The following is a 12,357-nucleotide window of genomic DNA, read 5'->3' as shown; positions in this document are numbered from 1 at the left end:
ATGTATAAAAGGAATCTAACAGCAGGGTTACACTGACTTGAATATACAAGTAGATAGTGTGGGTGACGATCTTTGTGTAACGGGATTTACTGAACAAAAATCAGTCCAGTCATTCAGAAGATATTGGTCTGGTTGCTAATATGTTCATTCCTTGTTCTACCCAATGGAGACGAGCGGCTTTCAGAATATCTCCTGAATGGCTGCACTGATTTTCACCCAGTAAAGAAGTGTTAGAAACAGGGTCACCTGCACTATCTACCAGGTTAGTGTGGGCGATCCTGCTGTCAGATTCCTTTTACAACAATAGGTGTCCTATTAATAGTTTTGTAGTTTAGCTTTATTAAAGGGTATGAATAAACCAGAAAAAAAGTTCTGCTGTTATAGCTCTCATTGCCAAACCCCTTCATTGTCCTTTTTTTGCTTGTTTGACACAAGGGGCAACAGGAAGAGGGTGTCAAAGTCCAGCAAAACTGCATTATTTTTCTTAAGGTAAATTCTAAAATTAAGTAACTTTAGGGCACCTGTTTTAAGCATACACTGCTCAAAAAAGGGAACACTAAGATAACACATCGTAGATCTGAATTAATTAACTAATGGTATGAAATACTTTCGTCTTTACATAGTTGAATGTGCTGACAACAAAATCATACAAAAATGATCAATGGAAATGAAATTTATCAACCCATGAAGGTCTGGATATGGAGTCACACTCAAAATCAAAGTGGAAAACCACACTACAGGCTCATCCAACTTTGACCTGATGTCCTTAAAACAAGTCAAAATGAGGCTCAGTAGTGTGTGTGGCTTTCATGCGCCCGTATGACCTCCCTACAATGCCTGGGTATGCTCCTGATGAGGTGGTGGATGGTCTCCTGAGGGATGTCCTCCCAGACCTGGGCTAAAGCATCTGTCATCTCCTGGACAGTCTGTGGTGCAACGTGGAGTTGGTGGATGGAGAGAGACATGATATCCCAGATGTGCTCAATCAGATTCAGGTCTGGGGAACGGGCGGGCCAGTCCAAAGCATCAATGCCTTCCTCTTGCAGGAACTGCTGACACACTCAAGCCACATGAGGTCTAGCATTGTCTTGCATTAGGAGGTACCCAGGGCCAACCGCATCAGTATATGGTCTCACAATGAGTCTTGCACCTGGGGCATGTAGGAGAGGCATCCCTAGGTGTGAATACCACCTCTCCTCGCTTAGCTATTTCTGTATTTCTGTCTTCACTTCTGCCAAGTCTTTATTCACAGCTACAGCATTTTTGGGTTCAGAATCAGCAGGTGACTTTATTGATGCTTCTTTGGTCCACAAGTATCATCTGTCACTCGGCTTGCCAAGCCCTTGTTCATCTCTGTTAATGGACAAAATCTGGACTGTATGGTTCACTTCCGTACTGAATCTCTCGTCATGCAAGTGGGTGTATTGCATAGAGAAAATATTGAATTCTATGTTCTGCCACACTGTACTTCAGAGATTCTTCTTGACCTTTCTTGGCTGCAACGCCATTCTCCGCAACTGGATTGTTGAGCGTATAACCTCATTCGTATCCGCAGATACGGAGATGAATGGAAAACGGCCTTCAATACTCGTGACGGACATTTTGAGTATCTCGTAATGCCATTTGGTCTCTGCAATGCTTCAGCCTTTTCAAGAATTTGTCAATGATATCTTCTGTGATCTTCTCTACACCTGAGTTGTCATATACTTCGATGACATCCTGATCTTCTCTTCCAACTTAGAGGAGCATCGTACTGATCATCGTACTCATGTTCGTCTGGTTCTTCAGCGACTACGGAAGAATCATCTCTACGCCAAACTGGTAAAATGCCTGTTTGAGAAATCAAGCTTTCCGTTTCTTGGTTACATTGTCTCTCAACAGGGCCTGCAGATGGATCCAGATAAATTGTCTGCAGTATTGGATTGGCCTTGTCATTCTGGCCTACGTGCTATTCAACACTTTCTCGGATTCGCAAACTATTATCGTCAATTTATCCCGCATTTTTCATCCTTTGTTGCTATAATTGTGGCTCTCACTAAGAAGGCATCTAATCCTAAGTCTAGGCATCAAGAGGCTGAAGAGGCCTTCTCCTGTTTAACCCCTTCCCGACCTATGACATACCTGTACGTCATGGGTGGCAAGGTGTTCCCAACCCATGACATACAGGTACGTCATGGATATTACTGCCGCTACTCGCGGCATCCCGCAGCGCCCGGAAAGATGGTGGCTATCACTGATAGCCAGCCATCTTACCGTGCGACCACGGGGGGTTTCGTCCCCCACCCCCCCAGCGATCGCTGCTATCAGCTGGTCAAATCTGACTAGCTAATAGCAGCGTTTCGCTATGAAAATACTTAGCAGCGCGGTGTGTGAGTCCCGATCACGGGGATCGGGACACACACCGCTCTACTAAGTGTCCCTGACCCGTCCCCCGGCGTCACTTACCCGTCGGAGCGGTGTCCCGAGCGGTCCCGGCGTCCTCCGTGCGGTCCCGACGTCCTCCGTGCGGTCCCGGCTGCGCTGCGTCCCGGCGGTGAGTTTCCGGCAGCAGTGCAGCATCTTCATTGGCAGCAGTGAGATCGCCGTAAAGCGATCTCACTGCTGCCTCTGAGAGTTTCAAAACTGCAACTCCCAGCATGCCCAGACAGCCTTTGGCTTTCTGGGCATGCTGGGAGTTGTAGTTTTGCAACATCTGGAGGTCCACAGTTTGGAGACCACTGTATAATGGTCTCCAATCTGTGCTCTTCCAGATGTTGCAAAACTACAAATCTCAGCATGCTCAGTCTGTCCAGGCATGCTGGGAGTTGTAGTTCTCTAACATCTGGAAGAGCACAGATTGGAGACCATTATACAGTGGTCTCCAAACTGTGGACCTCCAGATGTTGCAAAACTACAACTCCCAGCATGCCCAGACTGCCCAGGCATGCTGGAAGTTGTAGTTCAGCAACATCTGATCCTTCAGATATTGCCGAACTACAACTTCCAGCATGCCTTGGCAGTCTGGGCATGCTGGGAGTTGTAGTTTTGCAACATCTGGAGGCACACTAGTTGGGAAACATTGTCCGTTTCCTACCTCAGTGCCTCCAGCTGTTGCAATTGTTGCAAAACTATAACTCCCAGCATGCACTGACAGACCATGCATGCTGGGAGTTGTAGTTTTGCAACAGCTGGAGGCACACTGGTTTAGAAACACTAAGTTTGGTTGCAAAACACTTGAAAGTTTATTACTTAACTTAGTGTTTCCAAACCAGTGTTCCTCCAGCTGTTGCAAAACTACAACTCCCAGCATGCACGGACAGCCAAAGGGCATGCTCGGAGTTTGCAACAGCTGGATGTTTGCCCCCTCCCCCCAATGTGAATGTACAGGGTACACTCACATGGGCGGAGGTTTACAGTGAGTGCTGCAAGTTTGAGATGGCGCAAATTTTGCGCTGCAGCTCAAACTTCCAGCGGCAAACTTGCTGTGAACCTCTGCCCATGTGACTGTACCCTAAAAACACTACACTACACTTATACTAACCTAAAATAAAAAGTAAAAAACACTACATATACACATACCCCTACACAGCCCCCCTCCCCCCAAAAAATGAAAAACGTCTGTAACGCTACTGTTTCCAAAACGGAGCCTCCAGCTGTTGCAAAATAATAACTCCCAGTATTGCCGGACAGCCATTGACTGTCCAGGCATGCTGGGAGTTTTGCAACAGCTGGAGGCACCCTGTTTGGGAATCACTGGCGTAGAATACCCCTATGTCCACCCCTATGCAAATCCCTAATTCAGGCCTCAAATGCGCATGGCGCTCTCTCACTTTGGAGCCCTGTCGTATTTGAGGGCAACAGTTTTGGGACACATATGGGGTATCGCCGTACTCGGGAGAAATTGCCTTACAAATTTTGGGGGGCTTTTTCTTCTTTAACCCCTTATGAAAAGGTCAAGTTGGGGTCTACACCAGCATGTTAGTGTAAAAAAATAAATTTTTTACACTGACATGCTGGTGTTGCCCTATACTTTTCATTTTCACAAGAGGTAAAAGGGAAAAAAGACCCTCTAAATTTGTAACGCAATTTCTCCTGAGTACGGAGATACCCCATATGTGGGTGCAAAGTGCTCTGAGGGCGCACAACAAGGCCCAGAAGGGAGAGTGCACCATGTACATTTGAGGCGATTTGCACAGGGGTGGCTGATTGTTACAGCAGTTCTGACAAACGCAAAACAATAAATATCCATATGTGACCCCATTTTGGAAACTACACCCCTCACGGAATGTAATAAGGGGTGCAGTGAGCATTTACACCCCACTGGTGTATGACAGATTTTTGGAACAGTGGTCTGTGAAAATGAAAAATAAAATTTTTGATTTGCACAGTCCACCGTTTCAAATATCTGTCAAACGCCAGTGGGGTGTAAATGCTCACTGCACCCCTTATTACATTCCATGAGGGGTATAGTTTCCAAAATGGGGTCACATGTGGGGGGGTCCACTGTTCTGGCACCATAGGGGCTTCCTAAATCGGACATGCCCCCCAAAAACCCTTTCAGAAAAACTCACTCTCCAAAATCCCATTGTCGCTCCTTCCCTTCTGAGCCCTCTACTGCGCCCACCGAACATTTTACATATGCATATGAGGTATTTCCTTACTCGAGAGAAATTGGGTTACAAATTTTAGGGTGATTTCTCTCCTTTTACCCCTTGTAAAAATTAAAAAATTGGGTCTACAAGAAAATGCGAGTGTAAAAAATGAAGATTTAGAATTTTCTCCTTCACTTTGCTGCTATTCCTGTGAAACACCTAAAGGGTTAAAACACTTACTGAATGTCATTTTGAATACTTTGGGGGGTGCAGTTTTTATAATGGGGTCATTTATGGGGTATTTCTAATATGAAGATCCTTAAAATCCACTTCCAACCTGAACTGGGCCCTGAAAAATTAAGATTTTGAAAATCTTGAGAAAAATTGGAAAATTGCTGCGGAACTTTGAAGCCCTCTGATGTCTTCCAAAAGTAAAAACTTGTCAATTTTTTTATGCAAACACAAAGTAGACATATTGTATATGTGAATCAATATGTAATTTATTTGAAATATCCATTTTCCTTTCAAGCAGAGACTTTCAAAGTTAGAAAAATGCTAAATTTTCAAAATTTTCATGAAATTTTTAGATTTTTTACCAAGAAAGGATACAAATATCAGTGAAATTTTACCGATAAAATAAAGTAGAATATGTCACGAAAAAACAATCTCGGAATCAGAATGATAAGTAAAAGCATTCCAAAGTTATTAATGTTTAAAGTGACAGTGGTCAGATTTTCAAAAAATGCCCAGGTCATGAAGGTGAAAATGGGCTGGGTCATGAAGGGGTTAAAGTCTGCATTTGCCTCTGCTTACAAGACCTGATCTGGAGAGGCCCTTTGCTTTGGAGGTTGATGCCTCATCCATTGGAGCGGGTGCCATTCTTACTCAGAAAAATGCAAAGGGCAAGACTGTTACTTGTGCTACTTCTTACTGTACACCTTCTCTCCTGCTGAGAGGAATTGGAGATCGTGAACTCCTCCCTGTCAAGCTAGCTTTGGAGGAATGGCAACATTTATTGGAAGGTTCTTCTCATCCGGTCAGCATCTACTCCGACCATAAGAATCTTCTATACCTTCAGTCTGCTCAGTGTTTGAACCCCCTCCAGGCAAGGTGGTCGCTGTTCTTTTCTAGGTTCAACTTCTTCATTCACTTCCGTCCAGCAGACAAGAACATCAGGGTTGATGCTCACTCCCGGTCCTCTGACGTCATTGGTTTGGACTCCACGCCTCGGTATATTATTCCTCCTAACCGTTTGATTCCTGCAGCTCTTGCCGAGATTCAGAAAGTTCCTCTGGGAAAATCCTTTGTGCCCACCAGATTGAGACGCAAGGTCCTGAAATGAGGTCATTCTTCCTTGACAGCAGGACATCCTGGAATACGCAAGACACCTACTGGTGGTACCATCTTGAATGTGATGTTTCTTATTTTGTTTGTTCCTGTGAAACTTGTGCCCATGACAAAACTCCTCGACAGAGACCTGCAGGACTCTTACAGACTACCTATTCCAGTGACTGCATGGTCCCATATTGCCATGGATTTCATCACCTATTTGCCACCATCTCATAATAACACTGTCATCTGGGTCGTTGTAGATCGGATTTCCAAGATGGCTCATTTCATTCCTCTACTTCGGCCCCGCAGCTAGCGAAGTACTTGTTGTTGCATGTCTTTCGTTTACATGGTCTTCCTCAGCATATTGTTTTGGACCGAGGTGTGCAGTTTGTCTCTAAGTTCTGGCGAGCCCTTTGTAACTGTCTGGACTTCTCCTTGGGTTAATCAAATACTAGAGACTTATCTTCGGCATTTCGTTTCAGCTCCCCAAGACGATTGGGTCGACCTTCTTCCCTGGGCTGAATTCTCATATAATCATAAGGATTCCGAGTCCACGAGGTCGTCTCTTTTTTTTGTTGTCTATGGACTTGAACCCCGCCCTCCTCTTCTTCTCCAAGTCTCCTCCGGTGTGCCTGCTGTTGATGAACTGGTCTGTGACTTCTCTACCATCTGGCAACAGACCCGACAGTCGTTATCTCAGGCTTCTTCACGCATGAAGGCGCAAGCGGATAAAAGTAGAAGACCTCCTCCGTCCTTCTCTCCTGGTGACATGATGTGGTTTTAATCCAAGTACATCGGCTTCAAGATCCCCTGTTACAAGCTCGGTCCTCGCTACCTTGGTCCCTTCCAGATTGTACAAAAAATCAACCCTGTCTACTACAAACTCTGTCTACCTGCTACGTTACGTATTCCCAATTCCTTCCATGTCTCTCTCCTCAAGCCTCTTGTCATAAACCGGTTTTCTCAGAAGAATCTTGTCCCCACACCTGTCTCTGGCTCTTCTGACATCTTCAGGATTAAATAGATTATTGCTACCAAAAATGTGAGAGGTAAACAATTTTTTGGGGGGTCGACTAGGAGGGTTACGATCCTGAGGTGAAATCTTGGGAGCCTCAGGAGAATTTCCTGGACTGTGACCTTCTCAACAGTTTTCTGACTCTTAAAAGGAGGAGGTGGAGACGAAAGGGGGGGGGGGTGCTGTTACGTTTTGCCCTCTGGCCGCACACGCTGGCCGTGAGTGCATGGTCCCGTTACCTGCTGCTGCCGGCAGGGCTGGGACTCGCATCGCGGGACACACCCACATGCGAGCCCCAGTCCGTCACTCACCTGGTGCTTCTCCTGCCCCTCCTCTCTGCGCTCATTTGTGTAATTCACCTGTGGCTCATAGATAAATTCCTCCACCCTTCCCTGCCGGATCTTTGTTGCCTTGAGCCTGAGAGAAAGCAATCCTGCTATTGCCTTGCTGTGTATCTGATCCTTTGCTCTGTGACCCTACCTTGCTCCTCCTGCATACTGACCTCCTGCTACGTCCTGACTACGCTACTGTGCCACTTGCCCTGTCCTTCTGCTATCCTGACTACGAGCTGCCTTACCCCCCCTGTGCCTCGCATCTCCTCAGCCGCCTGTGTGGTCGAGCTGTGCCAGGAGTAGTGACCTGGGTGCCGCCTGCCGCAGCAAGTCCATCCCGCTTTGCGGCAGGCTCTGATGAAAACCAGTGACACCTTAGACTCAGCTCCCTGGTACGGACTGAGTCATCTTCCACACAGGTCCAGCGGATCAACATCCACTGGGGTTCCTGTCTTCTGAAACGTGAGTGTTACACACAGAAAACTGTTCAGACACATCCTAGTGTATGACTAGACACCAAAACCGAAAAATATAACAACACAAAAACGGACATTACACATATAAGCTATGTAACTATGTAATATATAAGCAGCAGTGTGATCTGCTGCTACAAGCAACAAAGGCAGGGTTAATTAATTTGCCCCATTATGTCAACCTACACAATAAATGTTCTTTAAAACAAAACAAAAAAAACAACAAAACAAAAAAGAACGGTGCCAGAATCACAGTTTTGTTTATCCAACAAAATAAAATGGAATAAACAGAATAGGCACAGACTCTCTGTCCAAATCACCGTGTGAATGGAGTTTTACACTCCAAAGATTTTTGTTTTGCTGGAGACATGAGAGATTATTCCTTTTTTCTTTACAGTTTAAAGGTGTTCTCCCCCCCCCTAGACATAGGGGATAAGATGCCTGATTGCGGAGATACCGCCGCTGGAACACCCCCCCCCCAAACCCCCACCCCACCCCCGGCGATCGCTCTGTGACTGATGACGGGCGATACAGGGGACAGAGTATCATGACATCACAGCTCCGCCACCTCATTACATTATGCCCCACCCCCCTTAATGCAAGTCTATGGGAGGGGAGTGATGGCTATCCTTTGGATAGGGAATAAGATGTCTAGGGACGTAGTACCCCTTTAATTAACAATACTTATTTAATCATCTGAACCATGTTGCCAGGTTAACAAAACAACTTGTGATCCAGCGCTCTTCTTCATAATGTTTCTTTTTTGTATTATAAATAATCATATCTTATACAAATATGAAAATAACTTGAGAACAAATGGAAATTCAAAAAGATAGGAATAAAAAAACAAAACAGGAGATGTGTTGTCTCACAACCAATGACAATTAAATCAATTGCCATTGCAAGCCTATATTTTTGAGCAGAAAACAATGTTGGAATTAATGGAGCTTTAAGAGCATGAATCGGATAATGTATCTATTAAAGACACTATAAATAGTTTTGCCATAAGGAACTCCTCATTTTACCCAACCAACCAAGACCAGGGAGCGGGGTGGGTGGTGAATGGAGACAATAGCAGAGGGGTGGGGAGTGAATGGTGGAGGCACTAGCAGGGGGTGGGGGGGGGTGAATAATGGAGGCAATAGCAGGTGGGTGAATGATGGAGGCAATAGCAGGGGGTGGGAGGGTGAATGATGGAAGCAATGTCAGAGGGGGTGAATAATGGAGGCAATAGCAGAGGAGGTGAATAATGGAGGCAATAGCAGAGTCGATGAATGTTGGAGGCAACAGCAAAGAGAGGGGGAATGATGGAGGCAATAGCAGGAAGGGGGTGAATGGACGCAATAATCAGGGGGGAGTTAAATGGAGACAATAGCAAGGGGATGGAGTCAAAGCTCTGGGAGGCTGGAGGCAATAGAGCGGGGTGTCTGGGAGGCCATGTGGTGGCTAGGAGGCCATGTGGATGACTGGGAGGTAGTGTTGGTGGCTGGAAGACTGAAGATAGTGCGGGAGGCTGGAGTCACAGTGGGTGAGGGGTTTGTTGGCTGGAGGCAAAAGTGGTAAGTAGGTAGGTAAGAGGCAGGAGACATTGTGTGTGTGTGTGGTAGAGAGGTTGGGGCATTTGGGGGGAGGCTGGAGGCATTGTGTGTGTGAGGGAGAGAGGTTGGAGGCATTTGGGGGAGGCTAGATTTATTGTGTGTGGGAGAGAGGTTGGAGACATTTGTGGGAGGCTAGATTTATTCTGTGTGCGTGTGTATTTGAGGGAGGTTGGAGGCGTTTGGAGGAATGCTGGAGGCATTGTGTGTGTGTGTGTGTGAGGCTGCTGGAGGCAGTGTGTGTGCGTGTGTGTGTGTGTGTGTGTGTGAGGATGCTGAAGGCATTGTGTATGTGTGAGACTGCTGGAGGCATTGTGTGTGTGTGAGGCTGCTGGAAACATTGTACGCGTGTGATGCTGCTGGAGGCATTGTGTGTGTGAGGCTGCTGGAGGCATTGTGTGCGAGGAGGCTGGAGGCATTGTGTGTGTGTGTGTGTGTGAGGCTGCTGGAGGCACTGTGTGTATGTGTGAGGCTGCTGGAGGCATTGGGGGAGATTCCTCAAAGCTGTCTATGTCCCGCATCAATATAGACCAAACTACAGAGTGTTAGCCCGATCTATTGCGCACCTAATTTACTGTCTCTTGATAAATTCTGCGCATGGACTTCGGGATCTATGCTTTAAACCTGCTCCAGTGTAGTCTGACATTTCAGCGTAGTTTCAGCCGATGCGACTTGTCGCTGAAAAGTCGCTTTTGATAAATTCAGCACCAATGCATTTTTCCGTCTAAAATAGACTAGAATGTATCATGTTCTAAAAATCCTCTATAGCAAAAGTCGCAAAAAAGTCGCACATATTTAGACTGCGACTTTCTGTGCAACAAATTTAGACAGTCTAAATCCTTTGATAAATCTCCCCCATTGTGTGTGAGGCTGCTGGAGGCATTGTGTGTGAGGCTGCTGGAGGCATTGGGTGTGTGTGTGTGTGTGTGTGTGAGGCTGCTGGAGGCATTGTATGTGTGTGATGCTGCTGGAGGCTTTGTATGCGTGTGATGCTGCTAGAGGCATTGTGCATGTGAGGCTGCTGGAGGCTTTGTGTATGTGTGAGGCTGCTGGAGGCATTGTGTATGTGTGAGGCTGCTGGAGGCTTTGTGTGTGTGTGTGATGCTGGTGGAGACATTGTATGCGTGTGAAGCTGCTGGAGGCTGTGTGTGAGGCTGCTGGAGGCTTTGTGTCTGTGTGAGGCTGGAGGTATTTGTGGGGGAAAAAGGGGAGGATGATGCTGGAAAAGTGCGGAGCCCTATATGTTTTTTTTTGTGGTAAAGAGTTGTGACTGGAATAAATGAACATAACCAGCTGGGCCAGAAGGGGAGAAGTAAAAAGAAAGTGATTGACTCTGATCAAAGAAGTCATCACCTGTGAATCCTGCATATGGCAGCACTGTAAACGACATAGCGAACAGATCTTTAGGTATTGTGGATTGCTTCTTTCTAGCCATTTTTTTTTCGCGCATCAAAAATGATTCAGTAGGCAAATATAATTTTGGAGAGCATTGATCCAGAGCAGCGGTGAAGGTCCGGAGCGGCAGGGACACCCCGGGGACATGATGACAGCAATGGAGAGCGATGATCCAGGGCAGCGTTGAAGGTCCAGAGCGGCGAGGACACGCGAGTATAACATTGTAGATTATTATTGCACGGATCCCTCAACATACAATAAATTCAACAATAACAAATGGTTCATTTGGAACGAATTATCATTATTTGTTGAGGGATCACTAGCCATTTCAGTGGCTACTAACAGATCTTACACTATAAAATCTTTCATTAATTGTGAAAATGATACATGTTGTATATTCAGTTGTGTGTGTACCATGCAGTTTACTATATCTCGGATGTACACATCAGGCATCTGAACACTTGCATATTCCCAAAGATGCGGTTGCTGGATTACAATCCACGTTGGGTCTTACCAGACAAATTAAAGAAATACATAGAGAACACATCACATCTTAAAGAGTACCTGTTATCAAACTAACTCAGATTATATTTCCTAACTACTCCAGGACCAGGCCATTTTACACCTTAAGGACCAGAGCGTTTTTTGCAAATCTGACCACTGTCACTTTAAACATTAATAACTCTGGAATGCTTTTAGTTATCATTCTGATTCCGAGACTGTTTTTTCGTGACATATTCTACTTTAACTTAGTGGTAAAATTTTATGGTAACTTGCATCCTTTCTTGGTGAAAAATCCCCAAATTTGATGAAAAAAAATGAACATTTTGCATTTTTCTAACTTTGAAGCTCTCTGCTTGTAAGGAAAATGGATATTCAAAATACATTTTTTTGGGTTCACATATACAATATGTCTTCTTTATGTTTGCATCATAAAATTTATGAGTTTTTACTTTTGGAAGACACCAGAGGGCTTCAAAGTTCAGCAGCAATTTTGAAAATTTTCACAACATTTTCAAACTCACTATTTTTCAGGGACCAGTTAAGTTTTGAAGTGGATTTGAAGGGTCTTCATATTAGAAATACCCCATAAAAGACCCCATTATAAAAACTACCCCATCAAAATGACATTCAGTAAGTGTATTAACCCTTTAGGTGTTTCACAGGAATAGCAGCAAAGAGAAGGAGAAAATTTGAAATCTTCATTTTTTTACATTCGCATGTTCTTGTAGACCCAATTTTTGAATTTTTGCAAGGGGTAAAAAGGAGAACATTTTTACTTGTATTTGAAACACAATTTCTCTCGAGTAAGCACATACCTCATATGTCTATGTTAATTGTTCAGCGGGCGCAGTAGAGGGCTCAGAAGGGAAGGAGCGACAAATGGTTTTTGGGGGGCATGTCACCTTTAGGAAGACCCTATGGTGCCAGGACAGCAAAAAAAAAAAAAACACATGGCATACCATTCTGGAAACTAGACCCCTCGGGGAACGTAACAAGGGGTAAAGTGAACCTTAATACCCTACAGGTGTTTCACGACTTTTGCATATGTAAAAAAAAAAATGTTTTTACTTAAAATGCTTGGTTTCCCAAAATGTTTACATTTTTAAAAAGGGTAATAGCAGAAAATACCCCCCAAAATTT

The 12,357-nt window shown here is 45.0% G+C and overlaps 1 protein-coding gene across 1 annotated transcript in view; it reads right to left on the bottom strand.

Moving 5' to 3' along the window:
* ATP8B3 (ATPase phospholipid transporting 8B3) overlaps positions 1–12,357 on the bottom strand; it is a 1,029,241-nt gene that overhangs the window by 7,120 nt on the left and 1,009,764 nt on the right. The window lies entirely within an intron of this gene.

Source organism: Hyla sarda, chromosome 1 (genome assembly GCF_029499605.1).
Source record: "Hyla sarda isolate aHylSar1 chromosome 1, aHylSar1.hap1, whole genome shotgun sequence".
Lineage (NCBI taxonomy): Eukaryota > Metazoa > Chordata > Amphibia > Anura > Hylidae > Hyla > Hyla sarda.
This window is presented reverse-complemented; position numbering and strand designations above follow the sequence as displayed.